At 43.7% G+C, this 21,234-nt stretch overlaps 1 protein-coding gene across 7 annotated transcripts in view; it reads right to left on the bottom strand.

The window, feature by feature from the left end:
- Nucleotides 1-20,705, bottom strand: part of SEMA5B (semaphorin 5B) — a 324,525-nt gene extending 303,820 nt beyond the window's left edge. For all 7 annotated transcript variants that reach the window (XM_064157107.1, XM_064157117.1, XM_064157118.1 and 4 more), the window contains exon 1: nt 20,182-20,705. The gene's annotated coding sequence lies outside the window, so the exon portion shown is untranslated. The remainder of the gene's footprint in view (nt 1-20,181) is intronic.
- Nucleotides 20,706-21,234: the final 529 nt, after the last annotated feature.

Here is a 21,234-nt window from a genome sequence, read left to right as displayed (position 1 = left end):
CCTTTGGGGGCGATTTCTGACAGAGAAACAGAAGAGACTTGCCTTCCTGCATTCAGCAGAGCAGATCCATGACTTCTAAGGACAATCTAACACAGCAGCACTTCCCTGCATAAGGAACCCATGAACTCCAGGCTACAAAACTCTGTCTTCATCCCCCTCACCAAAGAGAGCAGCGAAGGTCAAAGGGTTCTTTCTGAGAAGCAGCGGTACTAGGATTATCCTTTGCAGACTGCTGACAATAAGCAGCATCAACCTAGAGGTCCTTTTCTCTCCAGCAGGTGTAACACCCCTAGCAAAAGAGGACAAGCACAGGGATCTGTTTTCACATGAGCTCTTTCTGATGGGAACAGGATGCCAACCAAGTGCGCTCTAGATTTTTACTGTAACTCCCTGTCATGCTGCCAAAGGTATTAAATAACAAATCTGCTTATTTTCAACCATGACCACAGTTCAGTGAGCCAAGTGAAAGCAGTCCATTGCAGGTGTACAGCATATAAAGCACTACACCCAGACTCTGGAGAGGACACCCTGCCCTTAACGATGTGTACTCCAGCTGTGCTGCAACAGATGCACAGTTCCCATTCAGCTAAAAAAAGTATTGGCTTTGGTAGACTCACTCATTTAAAGGTAAAATATGCTATTGGCTCTGAATTCAGTTGTACAACATTGATATATTCCACATTCTGTTAAAACACAATCTTGGTAGCCATCCATGCCTGATGCAGTAATGAAAACCAACCTGCTTCTACAGATCACAAGCCATACTAAATGAGAAGAACTCTGAACTGGACATCTCAGTTGGAAAGAAATGCAGAAACATCTGAAAGAGAAAAAATACACACAGTCCTCAAGAATACTTGGTGCAGAGTAGGCAAGTATCTTTAAAAGACAGCCTAATCCAAAGCTGATGGAAGGAATTTTAAGATACTCTCCCTCTTTTATTTCACTGCTCTTTGAGTCAAATGCATAACAGGAGGAAAATAGGCTTTAAATTCAGGAGGAACAAATAAATACAGTAACTTCTTGAATGAGAGGATATTTCTAAAGAGACAATTTGCCCTCAGCATTTCAGTTCACATCAAAGCTGCTGCAAACTAATCAAGTTGACATGAACTTCAGTTGCAGTTGGACCCTTGCAATGTGTACTTGCAGAGGAGAGAATGAAGAGCATCTTCATTTGCAGTCCACTTCAAAGTCAAGTTAGCTAGAGTATCATGGGAACATGGACCACTGACAAGAGAGCCCTTACAGCTCTGTTGTAATCTCTTAGTCCTGAAAGGAAGCTCAACAATTAAGGCCAGTGTGCAAGTCTTAATGCACCAGAGAGGTCTGGCCTTCAATTCAAATGCTGAGGTTTGGAGGATCACAGCCAAGAGCAGCCACAGAGTCAGCAGCTTGTTTCCAGTTTGTGAACTCCATACGCAAGCTGGATTTCCACTCCAGGAAGAGAAGGGGTAAAGCGAAATCATTCAACTTATCATGCCTTTGGGGTCTGTGTTTTTTTTTAATTTCTCTTTTTTTCTGCCTAGGTTGACACAAGTCACTAAGAGCAAAACCAACACTCGACACACAGTGTCAAGTGACTCACTGCTGATCACTGCTTGTTACTGGGAACACACATGTGGAGGAATCTAAGAGCATGAAATGCAAACTTCTTGCATCAGAGGGAATAAGAGTGGCTAATGCCAGTTGTTCTGCAAGTCATTTGGGGAATGAAGTTCAAGAGCTAGCAGCAGCTAGCTGTTGGGAAGCTGGTGTTTATGCAACACTGCTCCAGCAGGGTGGGTTTCATAGATAATGCTGCCACTTTGAACATCATGGTTTTAGTAGCACTCATCTGTCCCCTCTGTTGTTTTGACAAAGGAAAAGTCACTGCAAATGGAAATCACCAAATGGGAGCTGTGCTTCAGATTGGTGTTTTCCTACGCATACAACTAATACACATAGCTGGAAAACCATTTTGAGTATGTAGTACTTTTCAGGTTAGTCCTTTGAAACAATATCTATTTAATTCTCACAGCTCAAAAAAATCCTGTCCTTTTCTTTTCAATGGACTATTACTCCAACAGAGAAACTTGACACTGGCTTCCATTGTTGGCCCAAGGCAATGAGTGAACTGCTGGTAGGGATGAGTTCAGAAGTTAAAACTTACCAGTTCCGTATTTAAGCAACCGCAGCTCAGGTCTCTCTTTCTTAGTCAGTTCATGTCCCTTCTCAACTGATAACACAGGCCAAAGCAGGTGACGTTTATACAGGATCACCTGACACCAAGCAGTATTAATATCTGCAATTCTGTAGCTGCTCCAGACCAAGTGTTCCCAGAACTTTACAAATCACAGTAACCAAAGCTTCACAGCATCTCTTTGAGGTAGTATCTGGGTTGTAAAGGGGCTGAGTAGCAAAGCACGGGGCGCTTATGGGGCATGCTTACATTCACACAGTAAGCCTGTAAGAGGACTTGGTGCTAGACGTGGACACCAGGTCACTCCCAAATGCTTCAGAAATGCTCCAAATTATCAACTTACATTCAGCTTATTCTGCCCTTACACCAATTCAGTTTTCAGCCAAAAATATTCTTCACATGAGGCACAGAAGAGTTCACCAGTGATCTTGAACAAGATCATCAAGGCTAGAGATCCACACAGGTATTTTGTAGGATGAAAGGACCAGTCCCAAAAGACTCTGTTGTTTAGGTTCTCTAAACACTTTTTTGGGCTTTGTGCAGTGGAACACACATATCATTTAACCTTTTAACGTTGTTAGTTGTAGGTGCCAATAAACTCAATAAGGGAACATTTGAAATTAGTCTCACCTAACTGTAAGATCAATGTTACCTGTCATCACACAGTAAAATGCTGGGGCTCCAGCTGTACTCTATGTTTTCAGCTCCTAACTGCCCAAAACCACACACAATGCTCTCTAGGATACTGCAGTCCAGCTGAAACAATCGTCATTAAATGCCTCAATTTGAGGCATGGGAAGTTTCATTTAAACATGAGAAGGAACTTTTCCATTGTGAGGGTGACAGAACACTGAAACAGGCTGTTCAGGGGACTTTTGGAGTCTCCCTCTCTGGAGATATTCAAGACCTGCCTGGATGCATTCCTGTATGATCTGGCATAGGTGATCCTGCTCTGGCAGAGGAGTTGGATGAGATGATCTTTCAAGGTCCCCTCCAGCCCCTGACATTCTGTGAAATAGCTAAAGAGATTGTTATCAGAAAACAAAGAGAAAGCATCTAGACCACAAGGCATACAGATTTCAGGTGGATTCTCACTGCCAATTGTCTTAGAGATTCCACATGAGTGGCACAGCACAAGTGGCTATCCACAGAGTAACTCGCTGGAGTAACTCATCAGAGTAATGCATGAGAGTGACTCTCATCCCAAAAGGACTTTTGATCTTAATGAACTCTTGTACTTATTCACAGTGAAGGTGAGACAGAGAGCACTCATCAGATATCCTCTTGGAGTTGGTTTAAATTTCCTGTCCCAGCACCATCTGACCTTTGTGTAAGACAGAACTTCCCACAAAAAGAAAATCATTACCCAATAATCCGGGATGTGAACTTAAAATTGCAATAGGTATTTCCTGCTAGTTCCACAAGCTGATGCTGTGTATTACATAGTCAGAACATCTTCTTGTGGTTAAGAGGATTACACTAAACTAACGTACAGGCACTCTTCAGTTATCATTCCACCACAGTCAGGACATGTACCCACGGCACAGGTAGGTATACCTGCACTAGCTGACAAGACACAGGCTGTACTAATACTATCAACATCTTTGGTACCTACTTGGGCAGTTGATGCCTTTTCTTTTAAAATAAAGCCTCCAAAGTCATGAAGGAACAGCCTTTGAGCTTTCAAAGATAAAGTGCATAGAGAAATAGAACTCTAAACGTATTGGTTGCTAAAGATGTATTTAAGCAGTATTTGTTCCTTCACAGTCCATTATCTGACCAAATTCAGCTACATGTAATAACTCCAGTGAGGAAAAGAAAAGAAGAAAACAGCAACTGTAAGAAGAGAAGATTTTTGTAAGTCACTATGTGTGTGGTTTTATGAATTTAAGCCACTCAAAACCAAGCAGATGCAAAGAATTGTCCCTATTAAGATGGTATCACACAGCAGCCAGTTGCCCCTCCCAGCTCTGACATTCCCAAGTCTCCTCCAAATGCCAGATCCATTGCCTGCAATCCTGAAGCAAAACCAGAAGGCAGTGCAGCACATGGGGCATGCTGTACAGCAGAAAGGATGTTTTGGCTGCTGAGTCCACCGTAAACTCCTTCCTTTCATTAAGGATACGTCCAAACAGCATTTCATTGACAAAAAAAGATCTTCTGCTCAGACTCGAGACAGCCATTTACAAACCTTCTTCACCTGCGTCTTTAATTAGGACTCTCATTTGGCTATGGTCTCCTACTTCTCTCTCCCACATAAGAAACTTCAGCTCAGAAGAGGAAGTGCTTTAAATTCTGGCTAATTAACTCAGGAGAAGAAAGTCAGAGCTCAAAATCTACTGTCCCCTACCAGAAATTCCTTACCTTGCAGTTAGGAAATATGAAGCTGCTGACAACTCTTAAACACTCCCACAGGAAGGGAGTGTTGCATTTCTCCTGTAACTTCTGGGGAACTGCTCCTATAGTTTCAACATGAAAAATCCTGGGATCCTGGGAAACAGTGACACCCACACATATGCACCCTGCCAGAGGCAAGTGCAGAAATGCTAAGGACATGCACATGGCTTTGCTACAGCACTTGCTCAGGTGGAGCTTCCAACTCCCTAGTTGCTGTGCCATAAAGACAAGGATACACATCTGAGACTAAACTGTTCAGCTTTGGCACAACAAGGTCAGGCAGCAGGACGTCTGCTCTGGTCTCTGAAATCTGCCACTGTCCCACTCCTAAGCCACTAAACACCAGCACCCCAATCTGAAAATGAGGTGCCTTGCTGGAGAAGAATGGCTCCAAGATCTCCAGTATCTTTAATACTCCATGACTTCCACGTGCTTTGAACTTTCAGGACCCAAGATCAGGAATGTACAACCGTGCATCCAAAACTGGAGGCTGTACCTCATTAGTCTATATGAAAAGCCATGTCCTCTGCTGTTCTACACAAGCAGCACACAACCATATATATCTTAGTACAGCTATGACTATTAATACAACATGGGGATGTTGTGTATTGGCCCTAATCTCCTCTAAAGTGGCAATAAATAATATCCACACAGCATGGCAGAGCACTTTGTAATCCCCAAATGAAGGTTTCTGTAGGTGTGAAGTATTCACAAGATGTATTATTTTCAAACTGCAAAGAAGCTTGCTGCTGTGCTCCCTGGCTGTATTTAGCAGCCCTCTCTGCTGCACAGATCTGAAGCAGATATCAGGGAAAGGAATGCTGTGATAATAAACTCCAAATCCCACAATCTATTTGTTCTACTAATTAAAGGAATATTTACTCAGGAAGCAGGTTTACACTAGATGAATAGTTTCTAAGAACAAATATGATTTAATTATGTGTAGATGCAAGAAGGAGACTACATATTAAGTAGATTAATTTATGCTCACTAAAAATACAAGTAAAATTAGTGCTTGGCTATTAATTTTCCATGCTGGAGAAAAGAAAGGGTAAGAAAGGGTTCACAGAGTTGTCTGCTTTAGAAGTTTATTTAAAAGTGGTCTGCTTTTTTCTTTTTATTCTTTCTTTCAGAAAGAACTAAACTATGTCACTTGCATAAGATAACTTCATTTACTGACCACATTTTATAAATAAATTCTATTCTAGACTAAAATACCAAATTTTATGGAATTAAGTAACAGAAGGAAGGAAATGAAACAACTTGAGTGAGGGCAAACAGTTTAAAGAAGTGCCATATACCACACTTAGAAACAGAGTGCTTACAGAGATCAAGGCAGAGCAGGCCTGTGCTGAAGAGTGTTTGATGATACATGAACCTGCAGCATATTCAGCCCATCCATTCCCACATTCTGTGGTGAACACTAGACAGGCTATAGGGAAGCATAAGGCAACCTGCAATATTACAGTATCACAGTATCACCAAGGTTGGAAGAGACCTCACAGATCATCAAGTCCAACCCTTTACCACAGAGCTCAAGGCTAGACCATGGCACCAAGTGCCACGTCCAATCCTGCCTTGAACAGCCCCAGGGATGGCGACTCCACCACCTCCCTGGGCAGTCCATTCCAGTGTCCAATGACTCTCTCAGTGAAGAACTTTCTCCTCACCTCAAGCCTAAATCTCCCCTGGCACAGCCTGAGGCTGTGTCCTCTCGTTCTGGTGCTGGCCACCTGAGAGAAGAGAGCAACCTCCTCCTGGCCACAACCACCCCTCAGGTAGTTGTAGACAGCAATAAGGTCACCCCTGAGCCTCCTCTTCTCCAGGCTAACCAATCCCAGCTCACTCAGCCTCTCCTCGTAGGGCTGTGCTCAAGGCCTCTCACCAGCCTCGTCGCCCTTCTCTGGACACGCTCAAGCATCTCAATGTCCCTCCTAAACTTGGGGGCCCAGAACCGAACACAGTACTCAAGGTGTGGTCTAACCAGGGGCAGAGTACAGGGGCAGAATGACCTCCCTGCTCCTGCTGACCACACCATTCTTGATGCAGGCCAGGATGCCATTGGCTCTCTTGGCCACCTGGGCACACTGCTGGCTCATATGAGTTATATGGAGCAGTGTCTATGCCAACAGCTATCTTTTAAACAAGCAAAACAGGCTCCTGACCTCCAGAAGGTGACAAACATTTGAGCAGAAGAAATCTTGGTGAGGCTTCAAACAGCAAGATGAAGACTTCGAATGGAATCTATGAATGCATACAGAATTTATTCCTTTAGTTATTTAAAGAGCTGACTGAGAAAACAAACACAATGTTTTGGTATCAAACCCATTTGTCAGAATTGTTCATCTGATGGCACTGTGGAGATTTTTTTTTTTTTTTAATTTACCAGTTACCATAAGTATTCATAGCACATCCATCAACAGCATTTGACCTTGCTTTATAGGAAAAAATCATTTCCCAGAAAGGGCAGGGATGATTTCAAGGCCCTTCTGCTCTAAAATGAAGAATTCGTCATATTTCTGCTGTCAAACGTGAAGAAGTGACTGTGGCTGCAGGACTCTCATTCACTGCCTCCCTCTGTGAGCTTAGAGATGTGACTCAACTTCTCCATCTCAGCTTCTTCCTTGGTGAAAAAGAAATCTGTTTGCTAAGGAATCATAAAGGCTCTGATCAGCATCAGCAATGGCTCTGATATACTGCAGCTGGACAAGACACAAAATACTACAACTTTTTTGTATTTTTTTTTCTTCCTATCTTCTGTGTGTGTTTATACTAAATACATCAGAGCAAGATAGTTCTAGCTGGTTCTTGTACTTCCTTCTACCACTGCCTTTCATTTTTTGCAGAAGCTTCCTCCCTTTAAGAACAAGAAGAATTTACTGCCATAGAATCATAGAATCAACCAGGTTGGAAGAGACCTCCAAGATCATCCAGGCCAACCTAGCACCCAGCCCTAGCCAGTCAACTAGACCATGGCACTAAGTGCCTCATCCAGGCTTTGCTTGAACACCTCCAGGGATGGTGACTCCACCACCTCCCTGGGCAGCCCATTCCAATGTCAATCACTCTCTCTGTGAAGAACTTCCTCCTAATATCCAGCCTATACTTTCCCTGGCACAACTTGAGACTGTGTCCCCTTGTTCTATTGCTGATTGTCTGGGAGAAGCAACCAACCCCCACCTGGCTACAATGTCCCTTCAGGTAGTTGTACATAGCAATGAGGTCAGCCTTGAGCCTCCTCTTCTCCAGGCTAAACAATCCCAGCTCACTCAGTCTCTCCTCATAGGGTTTATGCTCCAGGCCCCTCACCAGCTTTGTCGCCCTTGCTTCGCTGTACCATTACCACCTGGTTTTATACCAACCAGAAAGTTGGCTTTTCCCATTTGGTCCTGTGTTTGCAAGTGTGTAGAAGATTTCAGTTCTCAAAGATACAGAATTTAGCCTACAAGTATAGTTTTCAAGAGTCTTGAAATTCCATCTTGAAATTCCATCTTAGATGGAATACAGCTATTCTTGTGAGTGAAAATTCATGGATGAATGTATTTTAAACATGGTTGCTACTGAGGTTAAGCTACTGCTGAGTTCAGCTAAGCCTGTGTTTAGCTGAGTAGTGGAGGTGTAGCTGATGCTATCTGAGATTGGGGAATGGACTAGATAATGCATCAAGATCTGTTCTATGAAAGTCTAGCCACGGATACATCAAAATAATGTCTGACCAGTTATCAGATGCAGCTTGATAATTCATTACCATGTTTCAATTTCAGCCTTCAAAAAAACAGGAACCAAAAATTTAGAAGGATATGGCAGAAATTAAACACAACCTTTGAAGCCCTCTGTGAAACAGAGGAAACAGCAAAATACAAAGAGCACTGTAGTATTCTGGAAATTAATAGCAGCCCATTTTTATCAAATAAATGCTGTTCTAGCTGGAATGACACAGATTGCAGACACATTTGTAGCTTTCTGTCTTACCCAGAAGCCAAAGTTTTTTGGGAAAAGATCTTCCTACATCAATCTGCTTTGAAGTGCTTCCTACAATCATGATAATCTGTTCCAGAAACTGGTCATAATCGAAAACACCATTTCAAAGCAGTCTACAAAGCACATTGCTAGAAATGCTTTCAGTTGCACCTCAATTGCAAATATGCCACTGAGCCACTTATTTTTTCATCAGAGAGGGTTGGCTGTGATAAGCACACATTTTCCCTGATCTCCTGCCTTTTAATCACATCTATAAAGTCATTGTAACTGACAGACACGTTAGCTCTGCTATTCAAAACAAATAAGAGATGCCTAAATTATACTGTTGCATTTTAAAGAGGTCCTGTCAGGTTGAAAACCTGGAGCCAGCTCATGCAGCCCTGACTCAGGTAGTATGCCAATTATAAAAGCAAACAGCCCTTGGATAAGAACTGCTAGATGCAAACCTTGGGGGCTTTTAAAAATGAAAACTGCAATCTGAACTTACATCAATGGAGCTTTTGCTACTGGTGTCCCTTGGTGCAGGATCAGGCCCCTATCTCTTCAACAAGTGTCCAAACAATCAGAACTGAAGACATCACATTATTTCAAATCCTTTATACTGTTAATTTAAATCCCTGATTATATCAGGGAGAAGTCTGCCATGTAAATAACACCACTGGCTCAGGTCCTTGTGATAACTGAAGCACTTCAGTATTTTGTTAGCTCTATATGTGCAGAGAAGTCTTACTCAACCCAAGTAAAAACTTCAGAGGACTTGTTTATTTCCTTCCTCAGCTGAATCACATTGGGAAATGAAAGAAAAAGTAAGTCTCATTATTTTCCTTTTGTTTCTAATCAATTACTTCTGCATCTCATGCTCAAACATTTGGGAAGCTTAACATTCAATAGAAACAGAGATCTTGTGGTGGCTTTTGTTTTAATTAAAACTGGAAATGCTTCTTTTGGTGTTGGGCTTTGTAACAGCATAATCTTGCAGACCTAATTTTGCTAAGTGCCTCCAGACTGATACCATCCTTATGCAATCCTTTCACGTAGGTATGAACTTGCCTGAGTTTTTGGGCACCTACTTCTAGTACTCAGTCAAGTACAACTACAGCTCTTCAATGAGGCTGCACTAGTGTATCTGTGAGTAGAAATAGACCTTTTCATGGACATTCAAGTCCTTTAAGAGCTTTGTAAATGGAGAGCAGAGGAGGCTGCCAGAAAACAATAATTTTCATTAGATGATAACATCTTTCCAAACCAAAACCAGAATTCATACTAGTTATGCTAAAAGTTTCTCCTCAAGTTCAAGTGAAACCTCCTGTGTCCTAGCTTGTATCCACTGCCTCTTGTCCTATCAGTGGCCACCATAGAGAGTCCATTCCCCATGACCTCCACCCTTTAGACATTGATATGCGTTTATAAGACAGCTATATGCATTTATAAGATCCTCTCTCAGTTGTCTTTTTGCCACGATAAAGAGCCTCAGGTCTCTCAGCCTCTCCTTGCAAGAGAGGAGCTCCAGTCTCCTAATCATACTTGTGGCCCTCTGTTGGACTCTCTCACCAAGGCAGAGTAGAGGGGGAAAAGAACCTTCCTCAACCTACTAGTCACACTCTTAATACCATTGGCCTTCTTGGCCACAGGGGCATATTGCTGGCTCATGGTGAACTTGTCCACCAGCATTCCCAGATCCTGCTCTGCAGAGCTGCCTTCTGGCAAGCCAAGCCCTAACCTGTACTGATGCATGGAGTTATTCCTCCTCAGGTGCAGAACTCTACAGTGTCCTTGTTGAACTTCACTCTCCAGTCTGTCCCTGTCTCACTGAATAGCAACACAGCCTGAGAGGGTATGAGCCACTCCTAGTTTTATAGCTTCAACAAACTTCCTGAGAGTACACTCTGTTCCTTCATCCAGGTTATTTCACTGAAATGGGTAGCACTTCGTGCATTTGTACACACTACAAAAGTGAGGTTTTATTTTTCAGGCTCAGATCTTACACTTGCGAGAGCAGAATGGCCTCCTCAACAGAAATCCACCTTGAACTCTGTCCAGTTAGGTTGAAGTATCTCTTTTCTCTTTGCCTACGTTGCAGTGCTCCTGAACAAAAGAGAGCCTGGTTATGCCCAGGCGAAGTGCAGACAGATGTTGTGACATTTCCCATAGCTCCTCTGATACACCACTGCTTTGATTTACAAGCGGTACTGCTGCAGTCCCGAGCCACTTCTCACCCACCCTTCTCTGACAGTAAAAACCTGCGGTTGCCTTTTACCACTACAGCTACTCCAGTTCTTCACCAGGCATATATCACATCAAGCTTCTCATGCCAAGATCAGCCAGTACCACTATCCCTATTGTCTGCCTTCCAACTTTATAGTCCTTATCTCCTGCTATCTGTCTGCTCAGTTCTGCACTGCAATCTCTGCTGTTCAGTTTTCACAAGCCTTTGCAGCTGTCAGCACTACTTGTCTTCTTTGCCAGTGGCATCTCTAGAAAGTGTTCACAGAACAGTGATCAGGTGTAATAAGGACTGAAAGGATCCAGTACTATAATGAAATATCACAGAGAAATTAAATGATTACTTGATTGCAGTTCACAAGTACTTCCACAGCAAGAAAATGTGACACTCTGCACTCCAGATGAGAGCATGACAGAACTAGAAACCGAGCGACTGAAAAACTAAGGGCAGCATAATCGTGAAGGCTGCTGAACTTTAAGCACTTAAGCAAGAATTCCAGGATGTTCTCTTCCCTCAGAAACATTTAAATTTAAGTCAGATCCTTGTTTAAAACAGCTGACCAGCTTAAACGTGAATCAGCTCAGAGAAGTTCAGTGTCTTCAGGGGAAACATAAAATGAGTGAATGCACCTTTTTGGAGTTACTGTCCATTTCCACGAGGGGAGTGACAAGACAGGGAAGCATTTCAGGAATCAGAACTAAATGTATACTAAAGGCTGAAACCTGCTTCACATGTATTCTCTGACCAGAGAGTGCTCTTCATCAGAGTAAGACCAAATCACTGTAGAAAAAGCTGCTTCCCTAAAGTATATCATCTGCAAATATGTCAATGAGTTTTCAATGAAAAATTATGTTTAGCTTTGTCAGCTTTGATACACTTGGTCTTTATGAAACTAAGAATGAAATACAACATTGAGAGTAATCCTATCCAGTGGTCTTGACTAATTTAGTATTTTGGATGCCTTACATTATGAACTTTACAGAGATATTCCTAGCAAAGAATCTTCTGAAAATTAACTCATACAAGCTATTCTCAGTAGTACCATCATTATCAGTGAAACTGTGCTCAAATGGAGAATCAATAAATAAATAAATATGAAGAAGAAATTTAGGGGGGGAAACTAAGTGCTATTAGCATTCTAGGAGTACAATAAACTCATAATTCTCTGAGGCAAAGCAGTGAAGCCTGGATTTGCAAAGCAGCCACAGAGAAGGAGGTGTGTAAAGCTCATTCCAAATATAAGTTGATTTAATATTTCAAAGACCCATTAGAGGAAAGACATAGCAGCAGCAATATCATGGTTTGTATTCCTGATGTACAGCCCTAGACAAACACAGAAGGTGTCTAGGAAACTACTCTCTTGGGAGTAATTTCTGTTGGTTATGGGGGGGGAAATGTTAAAGTTTAAAGCATGTTAATCACTTGGGTTTGGTTTAATTTCATCTGTATGGCTACATGTCTAGTATGCATATAAATACAAAAAATAAGAGTGGTCCCTAGTTCATCTGCAAAATGCTGGGACTAACTGCACACACAATTACGGTGCTTACTTTCTCAGACTGGAGGCAGACTAACTTCAGTGGAACTGCTTAGGTGATTAAAGAATTTGCATGATCATGTTACCTACTGGCAATGTTTAGCAAGTCTTGTAAGGCGTAAGTTAGGGCTCTGATGCAGGAAAGCAATGACATGAAACATTTCATTCATAGGATTTGACTAAATATTTAGAATTAAGTATATAAGTAAGAGTTTTCAGGGGTTGTAACCTTGCTTCTGCCACTAATGTGTTCTATGACCTTGAGCAAGTCACTTAGGACCAGACTTTACGGACCACAAAGCCAATTTCATACTGATTTCAATCACTGACAATCCTACTTGGCGCCTATCTGCATCTCTGTGTTTCATGATATCTCTAACAGATGAGCACAAAATTCTTCAGGCCACAGTTCTTTTATGCCTCAGGTTCTCTCCCTGAGGATTATTACCTCTGACTGCTGAGCATGGTTGTCAAAATGGACATAAGGGTAAATTCATAGAATCATAGAATCAACCAGGTTGGAAGAGACCTCCAAGATCATCCAGGCCAACCTAGCACCCAGCCCCATCCAGTCAACTAGACCATGGCACTAAGTGCCTCATCCAGGCTTTTCTTGAACAGCTCCAGGGACAGTGACTCCACCACCTCCCTGGGCAGCCCATTCCAATGTCAATCACTCTCTCTGTCAAGAACCTCCTCCTAACATCCAGCCTATACCTTCCCTGGCACAACTTGAGACTGTGTCCCCTTGTTCTATTCCCTGGGAGAAGAGACCAACCCCCACCTGCCTACAATGTCCCTTCAGGTAGTTGTAGACAGCAATGAGGTCTGCCCTGAGCCTCCTCTTCTCCAAGCTAAACAACCCCAGCTCCCTCAGCCTCTCCTCATAGGGTTTATGTTCCAGGCCCCCTCACCAGCTTTGTTGCCCTTCTCTGGACACATTCCAGCACCTCAACATCTCTCTTGAATTGAGGGGCCCAGAACTGGACACAGCACTATTATAACACTTGATTACCCTCACAAATCAGGAAGTGTGGGATTCTTCAGAGCATTTATTATGTGTTACTTGACATGAGTCTTCATCAGTATTGGAACATAGTCACAGTGAACATTTTGATCTTGCTTATGTTGAATCAAGTATGTATCTTTATCCTACCACGAGCCACTAATGTTATTCTTTCTGACACAGACAGAAACTGTCTCAACTTTGTATTTTTAATGAAAATGCTCTTCATATGTAGAGTGGAACCAAAGAAAAAAGGTCATAGAGAGAAATCTTAAATGATTTACAAATATACTGATTGGCCTGTCCAAACTATGTGTTTGAAAATATCCTGCTGGCGGACAATCATCTTCAATCAGGAGGAGAGAGGAAAGAAAGGAACATGAGGCAGGGCAGAGGGATCTGTAATCACTCTAACAAACTTTTGAGACCTAGCCAATTTTTCCTTCTATGCATTATAAATACAGGCTCAAAAAAGCATTATCTTTCTGTGTTCTTTAATTTACTCTATTACCCTGTCAAACAGGTATACAGAGTGAACTTCCCGACCTTTCCTGTGTTATTTTTTTTCTCCCTAATCTTTGATCTATTATAAATCAGCATTGTAAGAGATAAAAAAAGCAGTGCTTAGCTGAAACAGCAGGCTAAAAAACTTCCACGTGGCCAAGCAACATAGCAAAACAATTAAACCTGCCCAACAGGCCATCTGCAATCAGCATCCTTTCCCTTAAGAGTCTGGCCCCAAAGTGTTCCCAGATTTAGTGCCTAATTCTACATGTGAATTGTGTAAACGGTCCCAGCACCCATTCGAAATCTTTTTTGAAGTTACTGTGAATCTACACAGTCAAGTAAACTTGTTGGCCCCAATTCTGTTGCAAGAATGAAAATACAGCCAAGGTGTCACTGGAGTTTGTTGACTGCCCCTAGAGAAGACAAGCAGAATCGTCTTCTCCTTTCTCAAGTAACCAGTTCTGTCACAGACGTATTGTGGGAACAAAAATTGCATCTCTGAGTCAGGACACTTTCATACCACACCAAAAATTTTCATTCTGTTACTCTTTCACATACAGTTAAAGCTATTTTCTCATTTTCACTCTACATCAGTAACCTGCACAAGGTTTGCACTTGAAATGAAAAATACTACCTCTAAAATGACAAACACTGAACACAAGACATTTGTTACCACTAGAAAAAGCCTTCTCTCTCTCTACGGAGGAGCATAATTCATTCACTGATACAAGCACCCACATTTTCTCCAGGGAGTTTCACAAATTCACATGCACTCCCAGCACTAAATTTTGCATTTCGATCTAAGCATTAGCTATAAAAGCTGCATAAAATCTTATGTAGTCAGACAGAAGCTGTTCCCTATTGGCTACATAATAAGCACCTTAGGTGGCTCCAGGGTATAAAATTATTCCAAAAAGGGTGTGGAAAAATTACATTGCATAAATTGATTGCAGATCCACCTGTTCCAGGTGCAAGCAAATATATTTTGTTAAAGCCATCTGTTTGTCTTAAAAGCTAACAGTTTTTGAAGACTATAGCATAAGCAATCTGCAAAATATACAAACTTCAGAACCCACAAACACGTAAATTGCAAATGGCTTTATAGATCATCCATGTAGCACTTAGCCTGGCTGTTCTGCAAGGCTGCAGACAGCATTTCTGCTTAACATCTGAACAGATCCAGCATCAGGGTCTGTCCTCTACAGCACAGAGTGTTCAAGGCTTACTGGCGAATCCATTTGGCATTACCAGACCCACACATGCTATTCCCAGTTACAGAGGCAATCTCATGGGTTTGGAGTTATGACTAAGCTTTTGAGTGCAGCACAATAATTGGCAGAGATAAAACCGATGACTATGGCTCTTCCCTGCAGGTTGCCACATCCCAGCTGGTCACATGTTGCTGCACAATAGATAAAGTCAAACCTTTGAAACTAGCACTCTGCAACTGATTTGGCTTCCAGCAACACTCTAATATATTGAGACTAATAAGGCCATAAACATTTATCCTGCCCAACAAAGCAAGTGACCTACAGAGGTCAGGCACTGTTATAGTTTGTTTTACCAGAGACTAATCATGTAAGGGTGCTGTTTCCCAGAGGCACATTAATAAGAATGAAGACCATCTAGGACCTTCTAAGATCAACCTCCTTCACAACAGCTTCTGGGATGAAAATATCCCATGCTCTCTCCATAAATGGCCCCTTATTGAAAAACAATGAAATTGCACAAATGATCTATAAACTCCTCAAGGTGTTCACAATTGATTTGGAGATTAAGACTAGTAATCAGCATGTTTATTTATGATCTCATTTAAACCCCACTAAAAAGTAAATAAAACTACACCAATCTTTAACCAGCACAGTGCTTCAGAGTATGTGCTTAATTATAAAACCATGAATAGCCTTGTCACCAATTCAGAGTCATACTCTGTAACTTGGTAACATCCTTCACATGCAAATTACCTCCCAGACCTATTACATTGGGGAACAAAACAAATCCGCTTGGTTTGTAGATACATAATTGATAACAGTTTCTAGAGTATCACTACTCACACACTCATCATCAGAAAACCACTTTGAGTCATTTTGTGTGCACTTTAAAAATTTGTGCTTTGTATTAGTACTGAAGCAGAGGTAACTTTGGGAGTCATAGCACTGTAGTCAAGGAGACCTTGCATACTGGAAGTCACAGTTGTGCGGTTGGAGCTCTGCCGCACTTTGCTCACATGGTTTGAGACTGGAGGAAGGAATAACTACTGTCAAGCAGTGTATTTTTTGGACAATGAGAAAAAAGGTGAAATAAATACTGTGCTTGGAGGCTAACTGTACTTGAAGAATGAACTCCAGCAAGCAAGGCACTGTTCACACAAGTTGCAGACTCAAATACCTGCCTTGTATCTTATATTCAGGCAGCTCCCACTGAAACAAATCACCACCACAAACAGAAATAGGATGAGTCCTGGTATTGTGCACATTGAAGAGTCAGCAGCCCAGAGTAAAAAGTCTGTAAATTAAGAATCCTTAAAATAAGAGTAGCTGATACACTCCCCTCAATAAACTGATTTTTTTTCTTTCCCTTTAAAAAGAAAAGAGGGGTAGGAAAGGCAACAGAATGGTAACAAATAACTGTTGACTTGATCCTCAGAGTCAACAACACTCGTATTTTGACACAGCACCTTTTAAGGGACATCAGGAGCAGCACTGTAATCCTCTGTGGTTTGTCTTCTGGACTAAACCACAAGGATTCAACCTAAAATAGCAGCAATGCCCCTTCACAGTATTCAATCTGTAATTGCTTAAGACTGACTTTGCAATCTCAGCTTGACTTGATACTACATACCTGCTGCACAAGAAACAGCAACGAATTTCACTCCTAGAGAACTTTCTGAATTGCCTCCACCATTATCTGCAGATTATTAAATTTCTCTTTTGCAGTTTACACCAGAAATGTTCTAGTCAGGCATGATTTAAAGCAAGGCAAATTCAGTTGCAGGCTTCACACTGGACTGTACCTAAACTCTGGGACTTAGCACCTCCCTAGCCATTGAACAGTTTTGTATTACTATAACAGATTTCTTACCACTTTTGCTCTCTCTTGAGGCCAGTCTGCACTTGCCACTGCAGCTCTTGCCATGAAGGCAGCGAGCCTTCCTAGGACACCTGACAAAGCTGGAGCCAAGTGCATGACTTTTCAATAACAAAACCCTGGCAAAATTACTCATGGTTCTCAGTTAAAAAAAAATAAATTGGTAATCTAAGCATTCCAACCTTGAAGATAAATAAAAGGTAAAAAGGCTTTTAAATGCATTCTAAAACCTGTATTTTATTACATAGATCAATATATTTCCCTAGGCTGGAAACAAGTTCTCAAAGAAAGTTAAAATTAGAGAAGAAAATGGCTTTCCTACTACAGAACGCAGTGACAACAGTTCCTTGGAGGGCATTTATATGAACAGCAACCCAAAGCAAGGGTCTCTCCCTAAAACCAGCGGGGTGAAAACAGATTAAGGTTACTGCTGTCAACCTCACTTAACGTGAACAAAAATAGCTTTGCAACCATACGACGTTGTCTTTCATTTCCAAGCTCTCACTGGTCAAACCGTCATACGGAAGTGATGCAGCCACGAAGTAAAAGAATGAAAGCTTTGATCTTGCATCCCTTACACAGTCAATTAACCTTTCTAATGTCTTTCGGAGGAATCACCTGAAGTAGGGCTACCGGCAGATACAGCACAGATCAGTCGGCATTCACGGCTGGAAAGCAGCTTGCAAGGGATGGCTTTGTGGTACTGTTTGATACTGCCCCCTTTTGCCAGCCAGCAAGTCAACAGCCCAGGCTTCGCACAGCAGCTTTTCATGTCAGGTTGTTTTCAGGAAAACATATTCACACAGATGGTCTTATTTAACTCTAGCATGACTGCTCACATTACTATTTATCCTGAGTGAAGTAGAAATCCATTGTTCAAGCCACGTTTAACATCACAGAGAAACTGCTCTCCAGGAACGTTTCCTCTAACAAGGACTCATCATTTCTTAGCCCAAGGCAAGCAGGACTTTTACTAATGACTACAATAAGTAACAGCTATAAAGTCTGGTTGTAGGTACCCCCAAGTCAGTTATGTGCCTGGAGAATAAAGGGCAATCATTCTAGACGACTAATGCCATTTTGTTTGGGCCTTTGTTTCATCTTAACTGCAACACAACTAAAACCCCACACCTCCACTTTTATCAAGTTTCTGTCTGGCTACATGCATTCCTAGAGAGCTTATCTCCATGCTACCTTTCCAAGTCTATATAAAATGACTGGGCCCACTTCGTTAAGAGTCATTCCCCATGCAGATCCTCATCCTTACATCTCTCTGTTCAAGCCTTTTGTCTTCTGGGGTTGTGCTTTTTCACTCGCTTGAGTTTGCACATTTTCTGCTCCCTGGTTGCCCCAGCTCTTTGAAGGAAGGGAGGGAGGTCACAGAGGGCAGCCACTGCCAATTCCATCAGCCTAACAGGCTGGGGGAGATGAACAAAGCAAATATCTATATTCTGAATGGTAGGATCTCTTGACCTGCCACAACTTCAAGATTAGTATGTCCCTGACAGGGGAGGACAAAAAACTTAACCTCTATGAGGACAGAAAGCAAGGTAGAGATAAAAAGAGGAGAAATTGTCTCTGCTTCACTGAAAATGCAAGAGACATAACATCAAATGCAGAGATCTCCTACTATAGCCTGTCTAGTGCAGAGTCGACTACTGTTCAACCTTAATAAGAAGGTTTTAGTCCAAAAGGGGAAAAAAAAAATAAAAGAAAAAAATAAGGAAAAGAATCATTCGAGTGGCTGTTTAAAAATGAAATGCCTATTTAAAAAATCTGGTTAAAGATCAGCAGTATTGCTCTTTTTTCCCTTTTCTCTGCAGTTTATGACCACTTTTCTCCCTTGGGTCTTCCAAATCACATATATAATCAAAACATCACTTTTCTGTATGAGAAGCTCCTTCCAGCTACTCTCACTCCTCCTCCTTGCCTTCACTCACCCAGGATCTCTACTGATCTCAAACAGCAGTAAGAATCAAAGCCCACTGTAACTTTTAGTGTAGTTGATTTCTATTTTGTTTGCAGTGCAGTCAGCTTGAGGTCTCAGCGTACCACTGAACCCCATCCAGAGGCAAAGAGCTAACCTCTTGCCACTCAGACTATAATTTAGGAAAATAAGTATTTTTGTAATGAGAGAGAACACTTTGCACAACAAAATATGAAACCTTACTATGATCTCAAAAAAATATATCCATACATAAATAGCTCAAGGCAAAAAATAAACCACAACCAAAAATAAAAACAAAACGAGGAAAGAAAAATAGAACCTGGCATTTATGGTGTTTGGAGACCTTTTTTAAGGATAGGAAATTATCTAAGAGTCTAAATAGAGCCAACAGAGGACAGTGAACCTTTAGGACACAGATACTCCTCTCTACTCACTCTCTACCTAAAAGCCCATGAGCAGACAGGTTCTGTACCGACTTGGCAAGCACACCTTTTGTTTGTTTCCTCTGAGGCATAACAGTAAGCGTGCTCCTGAGGAGCACCGGGGCGCAGATGGCAGCGCTGGAAAACACAGATCTCCAACTTTTGGTGTGGGTGTTGGAACTGGATCGACAAAGGTTGTTTCTGGGAATCCTCCCCCTCTACCCCCGTGTGCCCTGTAAGTTTCTAACAATACACGGAGCTAAGGAGCTGCACAAGGCTCTCTGCTTCCCTCTCCCTCTCCCCTTCGCTTTTGATCTCCATCAGGACGTGAGCTGAAATTTAATGGGCCACCCCTACCACAAAGACAAATTACCATCTGAAAAAAAAAATCATTAATATCCCTCCGTCTGGGCTATCGAGCTACTCACCACTGCACCCCCTTCCTCTCGCCACAACACTGTTCAGTGGGCCCAGGGAGAGCTGGGAAGGTGAGGAGATAAAAAAGAGAGAAACCACCTCCGCTGCCACCTCCTAGCTGACGTCCTCTCCAGCGCTGCAAAAACAGCGACAAGAAAAGCTCCCTGCGCTCCACAACCCGCGGGGGCCAGGAGGACGGCGCACCGGGCGTCGTGACCACAGAGACACACACACGCCCCTCCATCACCCCCCGCCGCTGCCTTGTACCGGGCGCCGCAAGGCTGCGCCGGGGCCGGCGGAGCAGCGCAGCAGCCCGGGGCTCACCACCTCCCCGGGACCCCCCATCCCAGCGCTGCCGGCTGGCCCCGGCCCCCAGCCAAGTTGGGAAGTTTGCGCGCCCTCTTCCTCGCGGCCGGACTCGACGCTGCGCTGCGCTTACGAGGTGGGAGCCGAGCTCCCAGCGCGGGGCTCACCGGCACATCGCTCTCCGGCTGCTGCAGGCGCGGGGCAGGCGCGGCGCGGCTCGGCTTGGTTGGGAGCAGGGCGAGCAGAGGAGCGGAGCGGCGGCTCTCCCCGGCCCGGCGCTTAGGGAGCGCCGCCTCGGGCCATGCGAACGGCTGTTGGCAGCGTCCCCGAGGCACGGCCGGAGTTGGGACCTAAGTCCTCCCTGCTCTCTGCTGTCTCTTCCAGGCGGTTTCTATCAGCACGGCTTCAACTCTTTCCATCGGAGACCGGGGGGAGGAGGGGGAGGAGGCGGAGGAGGAGGAGGTAGGGAAGGAGGAGGGAGCTAGGGCTGGCAGCCCCAACTCGCACTGATGTCAACTAATATATTCAAAGTTCAACAGGGCATTTCTTCGCAGGCGATTCGCCTTCTCCGCCCTCTCCGCTGCTCGCTGCCCTCCCAGCTCCTCGCCGCTGGCCGTCCCAGGCAGGCTGGGAGTCCCGCGAAGTACGGCGGCGCTCCGCGGTCAGGGCGCCTGCGAAGAGGATCGGGGAATAGCACACTTTTCGGGCGGGCAGGTTCGAGTAACGCTGGCGTTGGGAGGGCTGAGGGTGGAGACGAGGCACCAGTCGAGAGTGAGAAGAGCCAGCGGCGGAGCGATGCTCGTGTTTAAATCCACCCCCTTCCCTCCCTGCTGGAGGGGGCAGGGCTGGTAGCGTTGCTGTGGCTGGAAGAGGAGAGCTGCGAAGCTGCCGGGCTGGGGCTTGGAGTCGGGCCGCGGGCCCTACGGCCCAGCTCCGGAGCGGCAGGGCTGACGGGCGGACACCGAGGCAGCGGCTGTCTGAAGACGCGGCCCGGCAGGGCTTGTACTGAGCCCCGGCCGGAGCACAGCGCTCCTTGCCTGGGCTGCTCCCGTCATCCGGGACTTAGGCTGCATCTCCCCATCGCGATGTCCCGCTGCTCTCCGGGGACCAACGAGGTCGAAATAAACGTGGGGAGGAAAGCGGCAAAGTTTTCTCAGGCTGAAGCTGAGGAGGTGATAGAAGATCCGGGGCGAGGCGCGTACGCGGCCCGCAGGGCAAGG

The sequence above is a fragment of the Pogoniulus pusillus genome, chromosome 2, assembly GCF_015220805.1.
Source record: "Pogoniulus pusillus isolate bPogPus1 chromosome 2, bPogPus1.pri, whole genome shotgun sequence".
NCBI classification, from domain to species: domain Eukaryota; kingdom Metazoa; phylum Chordata; class Aves; order Piciformes; family Lybiidae; genus Pogoniulus; species Pogoniulus pusillus.
Note: the sequence above shows the minus strand (reverse complement) of the source record. Positions and strands in the feature narration are given on the sequence as shown.